Below are 20,619 nucleotides of genomic sequence, written 5' to 3'. Positions count from 1 at the left end.
GGGCTTGCCTTATGAAGAAAGGCTGAATAAGCTCAGATCTTTCTCTCTGGAGAGAAGGAGAAAGAAGGGAGACCTAATTGAGGTGTACAAAATAATGAGAGGAATACTTAGAGTCAATAGCCAGAGGATTTTCCCCAGGGCAGGATTGACTGGTACGAGAAGTCATAGTTTGAAGATATTAGGAGAAAGGTATAAAGGAGACATCAGAAGTAGGTTCTTTACACAGAGAGTTGTGAATGCATGGAATGCGTTGCCAGCTGGCGTGGTGGAAGCGAAGTCATTGGGGACATTTAAGAGACTGCTGGACATGCACATGGATAGCAGTGAGTTGAGAGGTGCATAGGTTAAGTTACTATATAATTAACATTAGGATTAAGTCTCGGCACAACATTGTAGGCCTAAGGGCCTGTTCTGTGCTATATGTTTCTATGTTCTATCCCCAAGACCCTACCACCTTGTCTAAACCTCCTGCTCCTTATTTTAAATCTACGTCCTCTGATCATTGATCCCTCCAGCAAAGGGAAATGTTCCTTCTTATCTATGTTATCTATGCCCCTCATAATTTTATACACCTTAATTGTCCCCCTCAGTGTTTTCTGTTCCGAGGAAACCAACCCCTGACAACGAGAAGAGTCTGAAAAAGGGTCACTGGAACTGAAACGTTAACTCTACTTTCTCTCCACAGATGCTGCCAGACCTGTTGAGTTTTCCAGCAATCTTCTGTTTTTGTTTCAATCTATTGAATGTCTTTTCATAACTAAAACTCTCTAAAAACTAAAAAGCAGAGGCAACATCCTGTTAAACCGCCTCTGCATCCTCTCCAGTGTAATCACATCCCTCCTATCATGTGGGTTCCAGACTTTACACGGTACTCTAGGTGTGGCCTAATCAACATTTTATACAGTTCCAACATAACCTCCTTGTTCTTAAACTCTATACCTTGACTAATGAAGGCAAGTAAACCATATGCTAAACTCAGGACATCTCTGGAGAAGTTCCTCAGTGTAGTTTCCCAGGCTCAGCCACCTTCCCTCCATCATAAGGTCAGAAGTGGGGATGTTCAGTACCATTCACAACTCCTCAGATACTGAAGCAGTCCATGTTCAAATACACAAATATCTGGACAATATCCAGGTTTGGGCTGATAATTGACAAGTAACATTCATGGCACACAAATGCCAGGCAACAACCATCTCCAATAAAAGATGATCTAACCATTGTCTCTTGGCATTCAATTGTATTACCATCAATGATCACTACATCTCCCACTATCAACATCTTGGGGTCACCATTGACCAGAAGCTCAACACATACATACAGAGGCTCCAAGAGCAGGTCAGAGGCTAGCAATACTGTGGGTAGTAACTCACCTCCTGGTTCCCCAAAGCCTGTCCAGCATATACAAGGCAAAAGTCAGGAGTACTCCCCACTTGGTGAATACCTCCCACTTATTTGGATGTGAGGGAGATGGGTCTGGGTGGGTTACTCTTCAGAGGGTCAGTGTGGACTGGGTTGGGCCGAAGGGCCAGTTTCCGCACTGTTGGGAATCTAATCTAAAATGAATGAGAAAAAAGCCTTCTTAACCATTTTACTTACGTGCCGTGCTACCCAAAAGGACCAATGTTAACAAGGTCCCTCGGTTCCTCACAACTTCCCAGGTTCTACCATTCATCATGTACTTCCTTGCCTTGTTGTATTGCTCAAGTGCATTAAATCACATCTATCCAGACTGAATTCCCTTCACCACTGATCAGTCCATCTGACCAGCCCATCTATATCCCCCTGTAATTGAAGGCTCACTATTTACCACCCCACTGATTTTCATATCATCCACAAATTGATGACCAACCCTCCTACATTCAAGTCTAAATCATTTGTGGGCGGCATGGTGGCACAGTGGTTAGCACTGCTGCCTCACAGCGCCAGAGACCCGGGTTCAATTCCCGCCTCACATTCTCCCCGTGTCTGCGTGGGTTACCTCCGGATGCTCCGGTTTCCTCCCACAGTCCAAAGATGTGCAGGTCAGGTGAATTGGCCATGCTAAATTGCCCGTAGTGTTAGGTAAGGGGTAAATGTAGGGGTATGGGTGGGTTGCGCTTTGGCGGGGCGGTGTGGACTTGTTGGGCCGAAGGGCCTGTTTCCACACTGTAAGTAATCTAATCTAATCTAATCTAAAAAAATTTAAGATACCACAAACAGCAAGTGGCCCAACTTTCATCCCTGCAGAACCTCACTGGACACAGGCTTCTTGTCACCTTCAATCATCACCCGCTCTTTCTTGCCACTCAGCCAATTCTGGAACCAATTTGTCAAAGTTCCTTGGGTCTCATGGGCTCTTACCTTCACTATCAGTCTCCCATGCAGAATCTTATCAAGTCTTGCTGATGTCTAAGTAGACTACATCAAATGGTAGACACCTCATTGTTTGATTGGCCACTATCATTCACAACTAGACGTGGCAGGACTGCAGAGCTTCAATTTGATCTGTTGGCTGTGGATCCACTAAGCCCATTCTGTATGCTGCTTCAACTGTTTGCCATACAAGGAGACCTGTTTTGTAGCTTTACCAGGTTGACTGAAAGAGATGGGTGAGATACCAAATGAGTATTTTGTGTCAGATTTTACTGTGAGAAGGATATGGAAGCTAGAGAACTTGGAGAAATATATAGTGATATCTTGAAAAGTGTCCATAATACAAAGGAGGAGGAGCTGGGTGCCTTAGAATGTATAAAGGTGGATAAATCCCCAGGACCTGATTAGGTATTTCATAGAAGCTAGGGAAGTGATTGCTGGGCCCCTTGCTGAGATATCTGTATCATCAATAGCCATAGGTGAGGTGTTGGAAGACTGGAAGTTGGCTAATGTGGTAAGCAAAAACCAGGGAACTATAAACCAGTGAACCTGACATCAATGGTGGGTAAGTTGTTGCAGGGGGTTCTGAGGGACAGACATTTAATGTATTTGGAAAGGTAAGGACTGATTAGGGATAGTCAAGATGGCTTTGTGTGTGAGAAATCATGTCTCACTAACTCAATTGAATTTTTTTGAAGAAGTGACAAAGAAGTTCAATAAAGGCAGAGTGGTGGACGTTGCCTATATGGACTTCAATGAGGCATTTGACAAAGTTCCACACAATAGACTGGTTAACAAGGTTAGGTCACACGAAATCCAGGGAGTTAGCCATTTGAATACAAAATTGGCTTGAAGGTAGCAGACAGGATGGTGGTGGAGGATTGTTTTTCGGACTGGAGGCTGTGACCAGCAATGTGTAACAACAATTAGTGCTGGGTCCATGCTTTTTGTGATTCATATAAATGATTTGAATATGAATTTAGGAGGCATGATTAGTAAGTTAGCAGATGAGACCAAAATTGGTAGTGTAATGGCAGCAAAGAAACTTGCCTTGAAGCTTACTTTTCCAAGCCACACATCCTAAGTCATGCCTCACCGCATCATAATTTCCCTGCCCCCAGCTATAACTCTTGCCCTGTAGTGCACACTTATCCCTCTCCATCACTAGAATAAAGGTCACCGGACAGTGACCACAATTCGGTGACTTTTACTCTAGTGATGGAGAGGGATAAGTGTGCACTACAGGGCAAGAGTTATAGCTGGGGGCAGGGAAATGATGATGTGGTGAGGCATGACTTAGGATGTGTGGCTTGGAAAAGTAAGCTTCAAGGCAAGGGCGTAATTGATATGTGGAGCTTGTTCAAGGAGCAACTATTGAGTGTCCTTGATAAGTATGTACCCGTCAGGCAGGGAGGAAAGGGTCGTGTGAGGGAGCCGTGGTTTAATAAGGAATTGGAATCCCTTGTTAAATGGAAGAGGGCGGCCTATGTAAAGATGAGGCGTGAAGGTTCAATTGGGGCGATTGAGAGTTATAAGGTAGCCAGGAAGGACCTGAAGAGAGAGCTCAGAGCAGCAAGGAGGGGACATGAAAGGTCCTTAATTGGTAGGATTAGGGAAAACCCTAAGGCTTTCTATAGGTATGTCAGGAATAAAAGAATGACTAGGGTAGGAATAGGTCCAGTCAAGGATAGTAGTGGGAAGTTGCGTGTGGAGGCTGAAGAGATTGGGGAGACACTTTTCATCAGTATTCAATCAGGAACAGGACATTGTTGTCAATGTGAGTACTGAGTCACAATTAAGTAGAATGGATGGCTTTGAGGTATGTAGAGAAGAGGTGTTGGAAATTCTGGAAAGGGTGAAAATAGATAAGTCCCCTGGGCCTGATGGCATTTATCCTAGGATTCTCTGGGAAGCAAGGGAGGAGATTACAGAGCCATTGGCCTTGATTTTTATGTCCTCGTTGTCTACAGGAGTAGTGCCAGAAGATTGGAGGCTAGCAAATGTGGTTCCCTTGTTCAAGCAGGGGAGTAGGGATAACCCTAGTAACTATAGGCCGGTGAGTCTCACTTCTGTTGTGGGCAAAATCTTAGAGAGAATTGTAAGAGATAGGATTTATGAACATCTGGATAGGAATAATGTGATCAAGGATAGTCAGCATGGTTTTGTGAAGGGCAGGTCGTGCCTCACAAACCTTATTGAATTCTTTGAGAAGGTGACTAAGGAGGTGGACGAGGGGAAAGCGGTAGATGTGGTGTATATGGATTTTAGTAAGGCGTTTGATAAGGTTACCCAAGGTAGACTACTGCAAAAAATACGGAAGTATGGCATTGAGGGTGAGTTGGAGGTTTGGATTAGGAGTTGGCTGGCTGGAAGAAGACAGAGGGTAGTAGTTGATGGCAAAGGTTCATCTTGGAGTGCCGTCACTAGCGGTGTTCCGCAAGGATCTGTTTTGGGACCATTGCTGTTTGTCATTTTTATAAATGACCTGGAGGAGGGGTTAGAAGGTTGGGTGAGCAAGTTTGCGGATGATACGTAAGTCGGAGGAGTTGTAGACAGTGAGGAAGGATGTGGCAGGTTGCAGCGGGATATAGATAAGCTGTAGAACTGGGCAGAAAGGTGGCAAATGGAGTTCAATGTAGCTAAGTGTGAGGTGATTCACTTTGGTAAGAGTAATAAAAAGATGGGGTACTGGGCTAATGGTCGGATACTTGGTAGTGTGGATGAGCAGAGGGATCTTGGTGTCCATGTACACAGATCTTTGAAAGTTGCCACCCAGGTAAATAGTGCGGTGAAGAAGGCATATGGCGTACTGGCTTTTATTGGTAGAGGAATTGAGTTCCGGAGTACTGAGGTCATGTTGCAGTTGTATAAGACTCTGGTGTGGCCGCATCTGGAGTATTGTGTGCAGTTTTGGTCGCCATATTATAGGAAGGATGTGGAGGCACTGGAACGGGTGCAGAGGAGGTTTACCAGGATGTTGCCTGGTATGGTAGAAAGATCGTATGAGGAAAGGCTGAGGCACTTGGGGTTGTTTTCATTGGAGAAAAGAAGGTTTTGGGGTGACTTGATAGAGGTGTACAAGATGATTAGGGGTTTAGATAGGGTTGACAGTGAGAATCTTTTTCCACGTATGGAGTCAGCTATTACAAGGGGGCATAGCTTTAAATTAAGTGGGGATAGGACAGATGTTAGGGGTAGGTTCTTTACTCAGCGAGTCGTGAGTTCATGGAATGCCCTGCCAGTAGCAGTGGTGGACTCTCCCTCATTATGGGCATTTAAGCGGGCATTGGATAGGCATATGGAGGATAGTGGGCTAGTGTAGGTTAGGTGGGCTTGGATCGGCGCAACATCGAGGGCCGAAGGGCCTGTACTGCGCTGTATTTTTCTATGTTCTATGTTTTAAGGTTATCGCAGAGTACAATGGGACCTTGATCAGATGGGACAATGTGCCGAGAAGTGGCAGATGAAGTTGAAGGTAAGTAAGTGTGAGGTGTTGCATTTTGGAAATGAAGATCAGACCAGGACTTTTACACTTAATGGTTGGGTTCTGGGAGTGTTGGTGAACAAAAGAACTTGGGGTGCAATTTCATATTTCCTTGAAAATGGAACTGCAGGTAGACAGAGTAGTGAAGAAGGTGTTTTATGCACTTGCCTTTACTGGTCAGTGCATTGATTATTGGAATTGGGAAGTCATATTGCAGCTGTACAGAATATTGTTAGGCATACTTTGTTTAGTGTTTGGAATATTGTGTTTAATTCTGGGCTCCCTACAACCACAAAGATATTGTGAAACTTGAAAGGGTGTAGAAGAGACTTACAAGGATGTTGCTGGGGTTGGACGGTTTGAGATATAGGGAGAGGCTGAATAAGTTGGAGTTGTTTTCCCTGAAGCATTGGAGGCTGAGAGGTGACTTTATTAAGGCTTATAGAATCATGAGGGACAATGGATAGAATGCATAGCCAAGATCTTTTTCCCAAGGTAGGGGAATTCCAAACTAGAGAGCATAGGTTTAAGGTGAGAGGGAAAAGATTTAAAAAGGACCCAAGGGATTCTTTTTTAAGTGGAAGGTGGTGCATGTATGGAATGAGCTGTCAGAGAAGGTGGATACAATTACAACATTTAAACGGCATCCAGATGGGTGTATGAATAGGAAGGGTTTAGAGTCATAGAGTCCATTGAGTCATAGAGTCATACAATATGGAAACAGATCATTTGGTCCAAGCAGTTCGATGCCACCCAAAATCCCAACCTAAACTAGCCCCACCTGCCCGCACTTGGCCCATATCCCTCCAAACATTTTTTATCTAAATGACTTTTAAATATTGTAACTGAACCCAGATCCACCACTTCTTCCGTAAGTTAATTCTGCACACAAACTTCTCTCTGTGTAAAAAATTACCCCTTATGTCTTTTTAAAATCTTTCTCCTCTCACTTTAAAAATATGCCTCCTAGTCATAGAGGTGTACAGTACAGAATCAGACCCTTCGGTCCAACTCATCCATGCCGACCAGATATCCCAATCCAATCGAGTCCCACCTGCCAGCACCCGGCCCATATCCCTCCAAACCCTTCCTATTCATATACCCATCCAGATGCTTTTTAAATGTTGCAATTGTACTAGCCTCCACCACTTCCTCTGGCAGCTCATTCCATACACATACCACCGTCTGCATGAAAAGTTGCCCCTTAGGTCTCTTTTAAACCTATCCCCTCTAGTTCTGGACTCACCTACCCTAGGGAAAAGATCTTGTCTATTTACCCTATCCATGCTCCTCAGGATTTTATAAACCTCCATAAGATCACCCCTCAGCCTCTGACGCTCCAGGGAAAACAGCCCTAGCCTATTCAACCTCTCCCTTATAGTTCAAAGCCTCTAACCCTGGCAACATCCTTGTAAATCTTTTCTGAACCCTTTCAAGTTTCACAACATCTTTCCGATAGGGAGGAGACCAGAATTGCATGCAATATTCCAACAGTGGCCTAACCAATGTCCTGTACAGCCGCAACATGACTTCCCAACTCCTGTACTTAATGCTCTGAACAATCAAGGAAAGCATACCAAACGCCTTCTTCACTATCCTATCTACCTGCGACTCCACTTTCAAGGAGCTATGAACCTGCGCTCCAAGGTCTCTTTGTTCAGCAACACTCCCTAGGGCCTTACCATTAATTGTATAAGTCCTGCTTAGACTTGCTTTCCCAAAATGCAGCACCTCGCATTTATCTAAATTAAACTCCATCTGCCACTTCTCAGCCCATTGGCCCATCTGATCAGGATCCTGAGGTAATCTTCTTCGCTAACCACTACACCTCCAATTTTGGTGTCATCTGCAAACTTACTAACGATACCTCTCATGCTCACATTCAAATCATTTATATAAATGATGAAAAGTAATGGACCCAGCATCGGTCCTTGTGGCACACCACTGGTCACAGGCCTCCAATCTGAAAAACAACCCTCTACCACCACCCTCTGTCTTCTACCTTTGAGCCAGTTCTGCATCCAAATGGCTAGTTCGCCCTGTGTTCTATGAGATCTAACCTTGTTAACCAGTCTCCCACGGGGAACCTTGTTGAACATCTTACTGATGTCCAAAAAGATCACGTCTACCGCTCTGCCCTCATCAATCCACTTTGTTCCTTCTTCAAAAAACTCACAATCAGGTTTGTGAGACATGATTTCCCACGCACAAAGCCTTGTTGACTCTCCCTAATCAGTCCTTGCCTTTTCAAATACATATACATCCTATCCCTCAGGATTTCCTCCAACAACTTGCCCACCACCGATGTCAGGCTCCCCAGCTTGTCCTTACCACCTTTCTTAAATAGTGGCATCATGTTTGCCAACCTTCAGTCTTCCAGCACCTCACCTGTGACTATCGATGATACAAATCTTGAAATCCTCACCCGAGGAAATAGACACCTGCCATTTACCTTATCTATACCCCTCATTATTCTATAAAGCTCTAAAAGGTCACCTCTCAACCTTCTATGCTTCAGTGAAATAAGTCCCAGCCTATCTAGCCTCTCCTTATAACTCAAACCCTCCATTCCTGGCAATGTCCTGGTAAACCTCATCTGCTCCAGCTAAATAATATTCTTTCTATAACAGGGAGACCAGAACTGGACACAGTACTCCAGAAGAGGCCCCATCAACTTTTTGTACAACTTCAACATAATATCCCAAGAGGGATACGGGCCAAATACTCTTGACCCATTCCAATTTGCCTATCGGACCAACAGATCCATGTCAGATGTTATATCACTTGCCCTTCACTCCTCCCTAGAACATCTTGACACCAAGAAAAGCTATGTAAGAATCCTACTCATTGACTTCAGCTCAGCCTTCAACATTATTATCCCCTCGAGACTGATTATTAAACTTTGTGATCTCAGACTAAGCCCCACTCTCTGCAACTGGATCCTCAGTTTCCTGACCCACAGACCACAATCAGTGAAGATTGGGGACAATATTTCATCCTCACTATAACACTCAACAATGGAGCCCCCACAGGGGTGCGTACTCAGCCCTGTATACTCATGACTGCGTCGTCAAATACCATTTACAATGCCATTTACGAGTTCGCTAATGACACTATTATAATCAGTCAAATCTCAGATGGCAACGAAACGGACTACAGATGGGAGGTGGAAGACCTGGAAAAATGGTGCACTGAGAACAATCTAGCTCTCCATGGTGGCAAAACCAAGGAACTCATTATTGACTTTTGGCGGGATGTTACTCATGCCCCCTACACATTAACTGCACAGAGGTGGACCGAGTGGAGCGTGTCAAGCCCCTGGGAATAGTTATCAACACCAAGCTTTCTTGGATTCTTTATGTGGACGTACTGGTTACAAAGGCCCAACAATGTCCCTTCTCCCTCAGGCAGCTGAGGAAATATGACATGATGGTCGAATACCCTTGCCAACTTTTATAGGTGCATCATCGAGAGCATTCTGTCTGGATGTATCACTATCTGGTATGACAACTGTACCTTCAAGATCGGAGATGGTTACAGAGAGTGGTGAACTCGGCCCGGACAATCACAAAGGCCAACCTCCCATCTAAAGAATCCATCTACCTGGTCCGCTGTCAAGGAAAGGCCACCAGCATTCTCAAAGATCCATTCCTCAATTCACTGCTGTCCATGTGCATGCCTAGCAATCGCTTAAATGTCCCTAATGACTATGCTTCCACCACCGCTGCTGGCAACGCATTCCATGCATTCACAACTCTCTGTGTAAAGAACCTGCCTCTGATGTCGCCTCTACACCTCCGTCAGGTCACCCCTCTTCCTCCTTCTCTCCAGAGAGAGAAAAGTCCGAGCTTAGTCAACCTCTCTTCTTAAGACAAGCCTTCCAGTCCAGGTAGCATCCTGATAAACCTTCCTAGCACCCTCTCATAAGCCTCTGTTTCTTTCCTATGATAGGATGACCAGAACTGGATACAATATTCCAAGTGTGGTCTCACCAGGGTTTTGTAGAGCTGCAGCAAAACCTCGCAGCTCTTAAACTCAATCCCCCTGTTAATGAAAGCCAAAAAAGTATATGCTTTCTTAATAACCCTATCCACTTGGGTGGCAAATGTGAGGGATCTTTGCACTTGAATAGCAAGATTCTGCTGTTCTTCCACACTGCCAAGAACCTTGTCTTTAATCCTACATTCAGCATTCAAGTTCAACCTACCAAAATGCATTCATTTCGCATTTAAACAGGTTGAACTCCATTTCTCAGCCCAGCTCTGCATCCTGTCTATGTCGCACTGCAGCCTGCAACAACCCTCGATACTATCAACGGCATCTCCAACCTTTGTGTCATCTGCAAATTTACTAACCCACCTGCCAAACTCCTCATCCAAGCAATTATAAAAATTACAAAGAGCAGAGGACCAAGAACAGAATAGGCAGAGGACCAGGCAGAATACTTTCCATCTACAACCACTCTCTGCCTTCTGTCAGCCAACCAATTTTGAATCCAGATAGCTAAATCTCCCTGTATCCCATACTTCCTGACTTCATGAATGAGCCTACCATGGGGAATCTTATCAAATGCCTTGCTGAAGTCCAAATACACCACATCCACTGCTCGACCATTGTCGACCTGTCTTGTCACCTCCTCAAAGAACTCAATAAGATTTGTGAGGCATGATCTGCATCTAACAAAGCCATGTTGACTGCTTTTAATCACGCTATGCTTTTCCAAATAATCATAAATCCTATCTCTCAAAATTCTTTCCAAAACCTTGCTGACCACAGATGTAAGACTGACTGGTCTGTAATTGCCAGGGATTTCCCTATTACCCTTCTTGAAAACAGGAACAACATTCATCTCCCTCCAATCCTCCAGTACGACTCCCATGGAGAGTGAGGAAGCAAAGATCTTCGCAACCAGCTTAGGAACCTCCTTTCTCACTTCCCTGAGCAATAAATCTGGTCTGGCCCTGGAGACTTATTAATCGCAGTGTTTCCAAATTTTCCAGCACATCAACTTCATCAATCTTGATCTGTTCAAGCCTATTTCCCAGCTCCTCAAAGTTCACATTCACAACAAGGTCCCTTTCCTTAGTGAAAAACAAAGCAAAAATCTCATTTAGGGCTTCCCCTGCTCAGACTCTACGCACAAGTTCCCACCACTATCCCTAACCAGCTCTACCTTCTCCCTGATCATTCTGTTATTCCTCATGTATGAGTAAAGTGCCTTTGGGTTCTCCCTAGTCCTTATTGCCAAGCCTTTTTTGTGCCCCCTCCTGACTCTCCTCAATCAATTTCTGAGATCCTTTTTAGCAAGCCTGTAATCCTATAAAGCTGCGCTAAACCCTTGCTTCCTCCACCTTACGTAAGCTGCCTTCTTCTTTTTGACGAGAAGCTCTTCTGTTCTCGTCATCCAAGGCTCCTTAATCTTACTCGTTCTTGCTTGTCTCAGAGGAACAAATTTGTGCATCACTCGCAACAACTGCTCCTTAAACAGTCTCCACATGTCTGCTGTGCCCTTTCTGTGGAACAATTGCTCCCAGTCTGTACTTCCCAACTCCTGTCTGATAGCGTCATAATTTCCTGTTCCCAATTATATATCTTCCGATGGTAACTGCTCCCTTCCCTTTCCATGGCTATGGTAAATGTGAGGCAGTTGTGATCACTTTCACCAAAGTGTTCTCCCAACGTGAGATCTGACACCTGTCCTGGCTCATTGCCGAGCACTAAATCCAAAATGGCCTCTTCCCTCGTCGGCCTGTCTATATGCTGAGTAAGGAAACCCTCCTGAATACACCTGACAAAACGGCTCCATTCAAACCATCTGCACTAATGATTTGGAGATGCCGGTGTTGGACTGGGGTGTACAAAGTTAAAAATCACACAACAGCAGGTTATAGTCCAACAGGTTTAATTGGAAGCACAATAGCTTTCGGAGCAACGCACTACACACACACACACACACGGATATTCTTACACACACACACTCTCACATACACACGGACACAGGTACACACAGACGCGCACAAGACACCCCCACACATGCACCCCCTCACAGACTTAAGACACTCTGCACTCACTACACACACACACACACACTTTCTCACACTCACAACCCCCACCCCAGACAGACACACACAGACAGACAGACAAAGACCCACATGCACACATATATTTTGGTGAATTTGTACTTGCAGAGTTACATTGCACTTTGCTCAAAAGCTGCATACATTCACGTAGAACTCTGAGCTCAAAAAGTGCATGAATTTATGTAAAACTTGGTTATCTCACTTTTTAGATTAGAATCAATCTAAACATCAGGTCATAGACAGAGAACACAGGGGGCTAACACCTTCAACATATTGTCTAGCTATCACCATTATTAACAGCTAACCCGAGAATGCAACTTTAAAAAAAAGGGTTTTGTGATTTACACATGAAAGAAGTGAAACTATCACTGTATTCTAACAGATGAAAGGCTTAACAGGCAATCAATTTTTCAATGTATAATTTCAGTTACATCACACTGCAAATTTTTGCTATAAATTCTGTGTTACGATCGAGCCCTCTACAATCACCTGATGAAAGAGCGTCGCTCCGAAAGCTAGTGTGCTTCCAATTAAACCTGTCGGACTATAACCTGGTGTTGTGTGATTTTTAACCATCTGCACTAAGGAGGTTTCAGTCAATATTGGGAAAGTTGAAGTTAGCCATAACAACAATCCTACTACATCTACATTTTTCCAAAATCTGTCAGCCTATGAGCACTTCGATTTATCTACTGCTATTAGGAGGTCTGTAGAAAACCCCCCAATGAAGTGGCTGCTCCCTTGCTGTTCCTAACTTCCACCCATACTGACTCAGTAGACAAACCTTCCCTGACAACCTTTGTTTCTGTAGCTGTGATGCACTCTCTAATTAGCAATGCTACACCCCCTCCTCTTTTTCCACCCTCCCTGTTCTTTTTAAAAGATGTTAGCTCTTATTTCTAATTTCTATCCATATAGTTTCTGTGGGAGAAGATCCATCCCCGGCATTGCCAAAAAGAGCATAAGGAACCATATCTGCTTAAGCCACAACAGAAACTACCCAGAGAGCCTCAGCCTTGACCAAACAGGCTAACTAAGACACTAGACAGCAAATAGGAGATGACTCAAGCCACTTCCAAACTGGGGAATATACTTCCTGAGACACCATGACAATAGACTTCCTAGACCTCAGTAACCCTAACTGCTCCCGAAGCCCAAAGGGCAGCTTCACTCCTCACACATACTGGAACAATACAAAGGATGCTCAGACTGAAAGGCAACAAGCTACCTCACTTGCGGATTAACCACAATGGAAACCCATTGATGCCAGGATGAGAAACATTAGCACCTACTCTCACAGAGGATTGGAATCTCCTAAATCAATCATGGACTGATTGCTGCTACAGGATGGCTGATTGTCCTACTATTGATTATGTTTCAATCTTGATTGTACTTTAATTCACACCACATTACTGTACTCCTATAAAACTGCCTGTGCCCACTGCTCGAGGAAGAGAACCCTTGATTTATCTGTACAGACTGTCAGTTCTGTGTCAGCCGGGGCAATTTCTTTTCCAGCGATATCGCTTGTAATAAACAGCTTGCCAGTTTCACCCGTTTCATGCTTGTGTGGTCTCTGTTCATTTGGGTAATTTCTCTGACAGTTTCACTGGACGGTCCTGAGAAATATGCTCTCTAATTACAGTATTCCTTAATCAATCAATTCCTTAATCAATTTCCTTAATCAAAAATGCCATTCCCACTTCCTTTCTGTCCTTCCTATAGCATCTAAAACCCAGAACATTGAACTGCCAGTTGTGTCCTTCCCTCAGCCAATTTTCTGTAATAGCTATGATGTGAGTTCATCAGACATATCTGTAAGACCCCTTGCATTGAAAGAAATGCAGTTTAATTCTTCAGAGATACCTTGTTCCCTGATTTGCTCTTGTCTGCCTTTCTAATTAACTTGCTCTTTTCTGATTTGGAAGCATCCTGAGCTTTCTTTCTATTTTTACTGCTATTTAGGCATGCACCCCACAACCCTGCAAACCACCACCACTGGTTTAAACACTCTCAAAATAGAAGTACTGGTCTTGTAAACCAGAGGTCATGAGTTCAAATCCCACTGGGGCCTCTTTACATTTAGACTTGTTTCCAGCCCCCACTTAGTTTCAATGCTTGGTCATTGTTGAGATTTGGGTGTGACACTGAGGTGTACAACGTTCAAATCGCACAACACCAGGTTATAGTCCAACCAGCTTATTTTTATTCGTGTATCGCTGGACATCGGAGTGCATCTGGGAAAATTAACAAACAGTGAAATTCACAACTAATCTTGGAGGAACTGTTGGGTGAAGTTCACAGCACAGTATCAGATAAGTTAATTGTTTTAAGTTTGTCCAAGAGAAAGGCTGCAGCAGTGAGTATAGTGGATTCTTTCTTGATTATATGTTTTTGGAGATAAGTCTCTTGATTAAACTTAAAATATAAGCCATAGCTATTAATTTAACCTGGGGCAGTGTTTGTAGAGGAATAAGATGGTGTTATTTTCTGGGTCTGCAGATTGTGAAGGAGCAAAAATGGCCTTTGCAGTGATATGTACTTCTTGTCAGATGTGGGAGTTTAAAGAGAGTTTAAGGGTTACTGCGGATTATATCTGCCATAAATGCTGTTGGATGTGAATCTTATCAGATCGAGTGAATCGGTTGGAGAGACAAATAGAAGCGATGAGGAATTTGCAACAGCAACAGTATGTGATGGATGGCAGTTATCGGAAGGGGGGAAAGTCTCAGATACAGTCACATAGATGGGTTAACTCCAGGAAGGGTGAGAGAGGTCGGCACCTAGGGCAGGAGTCTTTTGTGGATATACCCATTTCAAACAGGTACGCTGTTTTGGAAAATGTAGGGGGTGATGGATTCTCAGGGGAACGTGGCACAAACAGCCAAGTTTCTGGTAGTGAGACTGGCTCTAATGCAACGAGGGATATGTTGGCTTCCAAGAGATCAATTGTGTTAGGGGATTCTGTAGTCAGAGGTACAGATAGACATTTCTGTGGCCAGCAGAGAAAAAGCAGAATGGTGTGCTGTTTCTCTGGTGCCAGGATCAAGGATGTCACAGAGAGGGTGCAGAATGTTCTCACGGGGGAGAGGGGCCAGTAGGAGGTCATTGTCCACATTGGAAACAACGACATTGGAAGGGAAAAGCTTGAGACTCTGAAGGTAGATTACAGAGAGTTATAAGGGTAGTAATATCTGGAGTACTCCCAGTGCTATGAGCTAGTGAGGGCAGGAATAGGAGGATAGAACAGATGAAAGCATGGCTGAGGAGCTGCTGTATGAGAGAAGGATTCACATTTTTGGATCATTGGAATCTCTTTTGGGGTAGAAGTGAGCTGTACAAGAAGGACAGATTGCACCTAAATTGGAAGGGGACTAATATACTGGCAGGGAAATTTGCTAGAACTGCTTGGGAGGATTTAAATGAGTAAGGTGGGGGGGTGGGACCCAGGGAGATAATGAGGAAAGAGATCGATCTGAGATGGGTACAGCTGAGAACAGAAGTGAGTCAAACAGTCAGGTACAAGGTAGGACTAATAAATAAAACTGCATTTATTTCAATGAAAGAGCCCTAACAGGGAAGGCAGATAAACTCAGGGCATGGTTAGGAACATGGAACTGGGATATCATAGCAATTACAGAAACATGACTCAGGGATGGGCAGGACTGGCAGCTTAATGTTCCAGGATACAAATGCTACAGGAAAATTAGAAAGGGAGGCAAGAGAGGAGGGGAAATGGCATTTTTGATAAGGGATAGCATTACAGCTGTGCTGAGGGAGGATATTCTCGGAAATACATCCAGGGAAGTTATTTGGGTGGAACTGAGAAATAAGAAAGGGATGATAACTTTATTGGGATTGTATTATAGACCCCCCAATAGTCAGAGGGAAATTGAGAAACAAACTTGTAAGGAGATCTCAGCTATCTGTAAGAATAATAGAGTAGTTATGGTAGGGGATTTTAACTTTCCAAACATCGACTGGGACTGCCATAGTGTTAAGGGCTTAGATGGAGAGGAATTTGTTAAGTGTGTACAAGACAATTTTCTGATTCAGTATGTGGATGTACCTATAGAGAAGGTGCAAAACTTGACCTACTCTTGGGAAATAAGACAGGGCAGGTGACTGAGTGTCAGTGGGGGAGCACTTTGGGGCCAGCGACCATAATTCTATTCGTTTTAAAATAGTGATGGAAAAGGATAGACCAGATCTAAAAGTTGAAGTTCTAAATTGGAGAAAGGCCAATTTTGACGGTATTAGGCAAGAACTTTTGAAAGCTGATTGGAGGCAGATGTTCGCAGGTAAAGGGACGGCTGGAAAATGGGAAGCCTTCAGAAATGAGATACCAAGAATCCAGAGAAAGTATGTTCCTGTCAGGGTGAAAGGGAAGGCTGGAAGGTATAGGGAATGCTGGCTGACTAAAGAAATTGAGAGTTTGGTTAAGCAAAAGAAGGAAGCATATGTCTGGTATAGACAGGATAGATCGAGTGAATCCTGAGAAGAATATAAAGGAAGTAGGAGTATACTTAAGAGGGAAATCAGGAGGGCAAAACGGGGACATGAGATAGCTTTGGCAAATAGAATTAAGGAGAATCCAAAGGGTTTTTACAAATATGTTAAGGACAGAAGGGTAACTAGGGAGAGAATAGGGTCCCTCAGAGATCAGCAAGGTGGCCATTGTGTGGAGCCACAGAAAATGGGGGAGATACTAAATGAATATTTTGCATATTTATTTACTGTGGAAAAGGATATGGAAGATATAGACTGTAGAGAAATAGATGGTGACATCTTACAAAATGTCCAGATTACAGAGGAGGAAGTGCTGGATGTCTTGAAACGGTTAAAAGTGGATAAATCCCCAGGATCTGATCAGGTGTACCCAAGAACTCTGTGGGAAGCTAGAGAAATGATTGCTGGGCCTCTTGCTGAGATATTTGTATCATCAATAGTCACAGGTGAGGTGCCGAAAGACTGGAGGTTGGCAAACGTGGTGCCACTGTTTAAGAAGGGTGGTAAAGACAAGCCAGGGAATTATAGACCAGTGAGACTGACCTCTTGGTGGGCAAGTTGTTGGAGGGAATCCTGAGGGATAGGATGTACATGTATTTGGAAAGGCAAGGACTGATAAGGGATAGTCAACGTGGCTTTGTGCGTGGGAAATGATGTCTCACAAACTTGATTGAGTTTTTGAAGAAGTAACAAAGAAGATTGATGAGGGCAGAGCAGTAGATGTGATCTATATGGACTTCAGTAAGGCATTCGACAAGAGAGACTGATTAGCAAGGTTAGATCTCATGGAATACAGGGAGAACTAGCCATGTGGATACAGAACTGGCTCAAAGGTAGAAGACAGAGGGTGGTGGTGGAGGGTTGTTTTTCAGACTGGAGGCCTGTGACCAGTGGAGTGCCTCAAGAATCAGTGCTGGGCCCTCTACTTTTTGTCATTTACATAAATGATTTGGATGCGATCCTAAGAGGTACAGTTAGTAAGTTTGCACATGACACCAAAATTGGAGGTGTAGTGGACACTGAAGAGGGTTACCTCAGATTACAACAGGATCTGGACCAGATGGGCCAATCGGCTGAGAAGTGGCAGATGGAGTTTAATTCAGATAAATGCGAGGTGCTGCATTTTGGGAAAGCAAATCTTAGCAGGACTTATACAATTAATGATAAGGTCCTAGGGAGTGTTGCTGAACAAAGAGACCTTGGAGTGCAGGTTCATAGCTCCTTGAAAGTGGAGTCGCAGGTAGATAGGATAGTGAAGAAGGCGTTTGATATGCTTTCCTTTATTGGTCAGAGTATTGAGTACAGGAGTTGGGAGGTCATGTTGCTGCTGTACAGGACATTGGTTAGGCCACTGTTGGAATATTGGGTGCAATTCTAGTCTCCTTCCTATCGGAAAGATGTTGCGAAACTTGAAAGGGTTCAGAAAAGATTTACAAGAATGTTGCCAGGGTTGGAGGATCTGAGCTATAGGGAGAGGCTGAACAGGCTGGGGCATCGGAGGCTGAGGGGTGACTTTATAGAGGTTTACAAAATTATGAGGGGCATGGATAGGATAAATAGGCAAAGTCTTTTCCCTGGGGTCGGGGAGTCCAGAACTAGAGGGCAGAGGTTTAGGGTGAGAGGGGAAAGATATAAAAGAGACCTAAGGGGCAACGTTTTCACGCAGAGGGTGGTACATCTATGGAATGAGCTGCCAGAGGATGTGGTGGAGGCTGGTACAATTGCAACATTTAAGACGCATTTGGATGGGTTTATGAATAGGAAGGGTTTGGAGGGATATGGGCCAGGTGCTGGAAGGTGGGACTAGATTGGGTTGGGATATCTGGTCGGCATGGTCAGGTTGGACCGAAGCGTGTATTTCCATGCTGTACATCTCTATGACTCTAATTAGCAAATCATCCCACCACGATAATGGTCCCTTTCCAGTATAGGTGAAACCCATCCCTTTTGTACGTTACACCATCTCTTCAGCCATTGATTTAGTTGCAATTTTATTTAGATTCTCATTAGAATATGACACCAGGAGTAAGCCAGAGATGACTACCTTTGTGGTTCTGCTTTTTCACCTTCTACATAACCTCTCATATTCACTCTGCAAAGCCTTAACTCTTTCCCTAACAATTTGTTCCTATCAATGTGTATAGCAATTTCCAGCTTCTCACTCTACCCTTTGACAATATGCTTCAACTATTTTGAGACATACTTAACCCTAGCACCAGGAAGGCAACATACTATTCTAGATTCATACTCACAGCCACGGAATTTCCTGTCTGTGCTTCTGACAGAAGAGTCCCCTATAACATTTATTTTTAAAAATCTTGACAAATTCCACTTAACATAAGGTTCATTCTTACTGCCCAAGATCTGACCGTCACTTCTATTTTGCTCTGACAGACTATCCCCTTCAGCAGTATCCAAAATGGAATATCTGTTTGAGAGAAACATAGCCAAGGGAGACCTTTTAACTGCGTGCTTACTTTTCCTGACAGTCACCCATCTACCTGCCCGATCCTGCTGTGTAACCACCTCTCTAAATCTACTATCACACTCTGTCTCTTGAATGCTCTCAATGACATTAAGCTGAAAAAGCCCTTATATATTAAAAAAAATTACTCTTCCTTACTGACTGATTTTAAATGAGCCAGCAAAAGATAAAATAAAATTTAACATTAAAATTTTTAAAAATATCAAGCACTCAGCTGAAACTCTCATCCATTTTTAAACATGCCTTAGCTTTTCTTTAATTATCATTTATTTGAATAACACGTTCAACCAGCAGCTGTGTTTTGCTTCATACAATTTATCAGTATTCACACTAGAAAAATACAATGTTCAGTATTCAAAGTTTGGGAGAAGATTTGTAGCTCGGGTGCTGGTTGTTGTGGTTTTGTTCGCCGAGCTGGGAATTTGTGTTGCAGACGTTTCGTCCCCTGTCTAGGTGACATCCTCAGTGCTTGGGAGCCTCCTGTGAAGCGCTTCTGTGATCTTTCCTATCATTTGTAGTGGTTCAACTGGGACAACACTACTATTATAGGACAAGCCAAACAGAGAACAGCCAGGGAATTCCTAGAGGCATGGCACTCATCCACAGATTCAATCAATAAGCACATTGATCTGGATCCAATATACCGACCACTGCAATGGACAGCTGGAACTGACAACCGGAAGTGGCAGATTCAAACCACTACAAATGTCGGAGGAAAGATCACAGAAGCGCTTCACAGGAGGCTCCCAAGCACTGAGGATGTCACCTAGACAGGGGACGAAATGTCTGCAACACAAATTCCCAGCTCGGCGAACAGAACCACAACAATGTTCAGTATTCACACTAGAAGAAGATAATGTTGGCGAGAAGAATACTGAGATACAGGCTACTAGACTAGATGGGATTAAGGTTCACAAGGAGGAGGTGTTAGCAATTCTGGAAAAGGTAAAAATAGATAAGTCCCCTGAGTCTGGCTGGATTTATCCTTCAACACCAGGTTATAGTCCAACAGGTTTACCTGATGAAGAAGCGAAGCTCCGAAAGCTAGTGTGCTTCCAATTAAACCTGTTAGACTATAACCTGGTGTTGTGTGATTTTTGATTTTGTACACCCCAGTCCAACGCCGGCATCTCCAAATCATGGATTTATCCTATGATTCTCTGGGAAGCCAGGAGGAGATTGCAGAGCCTTTGGCTTTGATCTTTATGTCATCATTGTCTACAGGAATAGTGCCAGAAGACTGGAGGATAGCAAATGTTGTTCCCTTGTTCAAGAAGGGGAGTAGTGACAATTCTGGTAATTATAGACCAGTGAACCTTACTTTAGTTGTGGGTAAAGTGTTGGAAAAGGCTATAAGAGATAGGATTTATAATTACCTAAAAAGAAATAAATTGATTAGGGATAGTCAACACAGATTTGTGAAGGGTAGGTTAGATTAGATTACTTACAGTGTGGAAACAGGCCCTTCGGCCCAACAAGTCCACACCGCCCCGCCGAAGCGCAACCCACCCATACCCCTACATTTACCCCTTACCTAACACTACGGGCAATTTAGCATGGCCAATTCACCTGACCTGCACATCTTTTAGACTGTGGGAGGAAACCGGAGCACCCGGAGGAAACCCACGGAGACACGGGGAGAACGTGCAAACTCCACACAGTCAGTCGCCTGAGGCGGGAATTGAACCCGGGTCTCTGGCGCTGTGAGG

The 20,619-nt window shown here is 43.9% G+C and overlaps 1 protein-coding gene across 2 annotated transcripts in view; it reads right to left on the bottom strand.

Annotated features, from left to right (window-relative positions):
* The window catches only part of mymk (myomaker, myoblast fusion factor), a 96,663-nt gene that overhangs the window by 35,100 nt on the left and 40,944 nt on the right, over positions 1-20,619 (bottom strand). Inside the window, exon 7 of one of the 2 annotated variants that reach the window (XR_015760770.1) lies at positions 2,381-2,575. The exons of the other annotated variant lie outside the window; for it this stretch is intronic. The gene's annotated coding sequence lies outside the window, so the exon portion shown is untranslated. Of the gene's footprint in view, positions 1-2,380; positions 2,576-20,619 lie in introns of those variants that run through there. 2 annotated transcript variants of the gene reach the window in all.

The sequence above is a fragment of the Chiloscyllium plagiosum genome, unplaced genomic scaffold (genome assembly GCF_037043375.1).
Source record: "Chiloscyllium plagiosum isolate Xiang-an unplaced genomic scaffold, Cpla_swu_hap1 HiC_scaffold_21, whole genome shotgun sequence".
Lineage (NCBI taxonomy): Eukaryota > Metazoa > Chordata > Chondrichthyes > Orectolobiformes > Hemiscylliidae > Chiloscyllium > Chiloscyllium plagiosum.
This window is presented reverse-complemented; position numbering and strand designations above follow the sequence as displayed.